This window comes from Aquarana catesbeiana, linkage group LG07 (genome assembly GCF_042186555.1).
Source record: "Aquarana catesbeiana isolate 2022-GZ linkage group LG07, ASM4218655v1, whole genome shotgun sequence".
Classification (NCBI taxonomy): domain Eukaryota; kingdom Metazoa; phylum Chordata; class Amphibia; order Anura; family Ranidae; genus Aquarana; species Aquarana catesbeiana.
Window position 1 is genome coordinate 14,597,217 of NC_133330.1, and position 4,684 is coordinate 14,601,900.

Sequence of the window (4,684 nt, forward strand, 5' to 3'; positions counted from 1 at the left end):
ATCCCAAATGTCATCAAATAGTTAATAAACAGTTTCTTTTAAGAATACATAAGGTATTGTACTGTTTATGAACTATTTGATGATATTTGGAATGTTAAAATATAATCATTTTAAACAGCAAACCTAACCCCTGAGGAAGACCGTGACCATATAGGTCGAAATTTTCTTGTAACCTATTAATTCTTTGATATTATTAACTTTGCTGCTTAACCCCCCCCCCCCCCCCCCGGGGGAACCTTTCCCATACTGTATTCATTTTGGGTGTGCAGCACCTATATTCCTCAGACTGTGTCTTTCCCATGCTATAGGATCAAATAGCCTTTTTACACAATGTAGAGGATTAACACTTTAGGTTCCACAGTGAGTATAAAAAGCTTTACTGTATATACAGACTGATTTTTACTGTGAGTCTAGTAACACTTTAAGGAACGTATGTTGTTGCCCACAAAAACCTTGGTCATACAATATACTGTGTATGTATGTATGTGTGTGTAGATAGATAGAGAGATATATATATATATATATACGATAGATAGATAGATAGATAGATAGATAGATAGATAGATAGATAGATAGATAGATAGATAGATCGATCGAGATAAATATATATATATCTATCTTGATAGATCGAGATAGAGAGATATATATATATATATATATATATATATATATATATATATATATATATATATATATATGTATATATATATATAAATTTAGTTTTATGATATAATATATATATTTATAAATTATATTACAGAGAGAGAGAGAGAGCGCTCCTGTGCTCCTGAAGCTTTTACTTTCATTCTGAACTGGGAAAAAAAGGAATTAAAACTTTTTTGTATGACGTTTTTAAATATCAGAATTCTGTGGGTCAAATGTGAAACTTTTGGAATAAATTATATATATTTTTTTCAAATTAAAGTTTTACATAAATTATACTTTTGTCAAAAAAGCTCTATTCTTGTACATGTAAGGGAGATGCTATATACCACTATTATATATTATTATTATTATATACGTGACTGGGAGATCTTTTACAAAATTTATTCATTACAGGTTTTATTTAGCGCTGACAAATTACATATATTGTACATTCACATCAGTCCCTGCCTCCAAGGAGCTTACAATGTGGGGGCAGCTGGTGGTTTTTTTTTGGGGGGGCTGCAAACAATCAACCTCCCCCCCCCCCCCCCCGGCTCCTACAGGCGGCAGTTTGCAGGCACCTATGGGTGGGCAGCGGCTCCTGTGTCCTCTCTGCATCACGGAGGCTTCCCCCGGGCAGTTCCTCCCTCCTTCTCCTAGTCGTCCAATAGGATCGCCTGTCCTTTCAGCCAATCGTGTGACCAGTGTTGAAACCCGCTTCCTGATTGGCCCGGGAGGAGGATCAGTGTTCCAGCACTGAATATCGATTTGCTGTTGTAATGCACTTGGGTGGGCTCGGAGCGCACTCTCTGCAACCGATCCCACCCTATATTGAAGCCTATCAGAGCCTCTGGCTCCAATCGGTGCTTTAAAAAAAAAACAGCCCCTCCGCATTGGAATCCATGCACTGGTGTCCTGAAAGGGGCCCGGATGCATGGATAGGGGAGGCGGTGACGGATGGGGGGTCGCCCCGCCCATGTTACAATGTAAGGTTCCTATCTCACATACTAGGGTCAATTTAGACAGGAGCCAATTAACCACCTAAAGACCCCGCCCTTTTCTGACACTTTTTGTTTACATTTAAAAATCTGTATTTTTTGCTAGAAAATGACTTAGAACCCCCAAACTTTTTATATATTTTTTAGCAGAGGCCCTAGAGAATAAAATGGTGGGTTTTGCAGTTTTTTTATGTCATACGGTATTTGCACAGCATTTTTTTTTTTTTTTAACACAATTTTTTTTAGGAAAAAAAAAATACAGATAGGTGTCAAAAACTGATCACAAATGCGGGGGGGGGGGGGGGGGGGGTGAAAAAAATGCCTGGAACTCCGCTTTAATGAAGGGGGAGGGTTAGGGGCAGTCAGGCTAGCTGGAAAAGAGATAGGAGATGCTGGACGTCCTCCAGCCAGGAAATGGGGGCGGGGCTCTATGTGACTTGCTGCAGCTTCTAAAGCACATTGTGAGAAGCTCACAGTGTGCAGTGAAATCAGAGGAAGCCGTTTCAGTCCAGGAGAGGATCCACTACAACTGGATAAGACTGAAGGGGAGGCCAGAGGGAGGATTTAATGGGAATAGACAAAACGTCAAGAGGGGAAAGAAGAGTGACCTCAGGGACTTTGACCGTGGAATGATTGTCATCAGCAGATGTGGTGGTTGCAGCGTTTTAGAAAATTCTGCCCCCCCCCCCGAGAATGTTCACACGCCGCCGAATTTCTGCAGAATTTACAGAGAATGGAGGAAACACGACGACTCCTTGGCAGCCGTAGTTCTGTGGGTAATAAATGTAGACGTAAGACCAATCATTAAAATCCCAGAGAAGCTTTAGCATGTTAAAATGATTTTTAAATTGAAATTTTTAAATTTTTAAAAATATGCAGCTTTTAATAATACAATGTGTGGTGAGCCTGTCATAAAGGCACTTCCTGTTATAGGGTGACAACGCTCTGTCCCCGTCCCCCAATTGTGATCCTGCGTTGTCACTGTGGCACACGGTCTTTCAATGTGGCTGTTATAAGACACATGATGCAGGTATGGCCCATTGATGTCACCATATGGAAGTTCATTCTGAGAAATGCCATGCAACCGTCGCTGTAGCGCCTGTAGACAGGAAGTTGTTGCAAAGAGGCTGCAGGAGATCAGCAGCACTGAGATGATACAAAGATGAAAAAAGTGAAAGCAAAGATATTACTTGTGTGTAATATATATATAAAGGCAATAGTTTATTGTGCACAGTGCAAACGAAATATAATTTAGTAAGTGTTACTTTGTGAGAGAGGTCAGAGGAGACCTTAAGGACAAGCTGACAGGAAATCCATGGCTGCTCATAGAATGTTCCTTACATTGGTGGTCAGTGGGAAGAATGTTCCTTACATTGGTGGTCAGTGAGAAGAATGTTCCTTACATTGGTGATCAGTGAGAAGAATGTTCCTTACATTGGTGATCAGTGGGAAGAATGTTCCTTACATTGGTGATCAGTGAGAAGAATGTTCCTTACATTGGTGATCAGTGAGAAGAATGTTCCTTACATTGGTGATCAGTGAGAAGAATGTTCCTTACATTGGTGATCAGTGAGAAGAATGTTCCTTACATTGGTGATCAGTGAGAAGAATGTTCCTCACATTGGTGATCAGTGAGAAGGATGTTCCTCACATTGGTGATCAGTGAGAAGAATGTTCCTTACATTGGTGATCAGTGAGAAGAATGTTCCTTACATTGGTGATCAGTGAGAAGAATGCTCCTTACATTGGTGATCAGTGAGAAGAATGCTCCTTACATTGGTGATCAGTGAGAAGAATGCTCCTTACATTGGTGATCAGTGGGAAGAATGTTCCTTACATTGGTGATCAGTGAGAAGAATGCTCCTTACATTGGTGATCAGTGAGAAGAATGCTCCTTACATTGGTGATCAGTGAGAAGAATGCTCCTTACATTGGTGATCAGTGGGAAGAATGCTCCTTACATTGGTGATCAGTGGGAAGAATGCTCCTTACATTGGTGGTCAGTGAGAAGAATGTCCCTTACATTGGTGATCAGTGAGAAGAATGTTCCTTACATTGATGATCAGTGGGAAGAATGCTCCTTACATTGGTGATCAGTGGGAAGAATGCTCTTTACATTGGTGGTCAATGAGAAGAATGATCCTTACACTTGTGGTCATTGGGAAGAATTACCCCCTTAAAGATAACTAAAAAGATGGTTGGTGTCAGTAGGAACTTATCTGAGAGGCAGAAATTGCTCATTGCTCGAGGAACCCCTAGCAACCTCTGGAGGAACCCTAGTTGAGAAACCCTGCTTTACAGCATTGCTGTGCAGAAGGACATCTCTGAACACCCAACACGGGGAACCCTGAAAAGGCTAAAGACTAAAGCAGCAGAACACCAGCCATGTCCCCTCCTGTCCACTGAAAGCAGGAAAATGAGGCTACAGGGGGCACCAGATCACTGAATGACAGAAGATTGTAAAAATGTGGCCTGGCCTTCTGAGCTTCTTTTGTGACATGAAGGTTCAGTGTACATATTGTGATTTCATCCTGTCGGTTCTAGGCCAGAATCCCAGGGAAACATTCCCAGCACCTTGTTGAATCCATACCACAAAAAATCCAGGTAGCCCTAAAGGAGCCTTTCTTAACCTGGGTTCCATGGGGCCCCGGGGTCCTCCAGAGGTTGTTAGATGTTCCTTAAGAAATAAGAACTTTCTGACTCTCAGATGTGTAGCCATTGATGCCAATAATCTTTTTTAGCTACTTCTCACTGATCACCAATGTAAGAAACATTCTTACCACTGATCACCAATGTAAGAAACATTCTTCCCACTGATCACCAATGTAAGGAACATTCTTCCCACTGATCACCAATGTAAGGAACATTCTTCACACTGATCTCCAATGTAAGGAGCATTCTTCTCACTGATCACCAATGTAAGGGACATTCTTCTCACTGACCATCAATGTACGGAGAATTCTTCCCACTGATCACCAATATAAGGGGCATTCTTCTCACTGACCACCAATGTAAGGAACATTCTTCCCACTGATCACCAA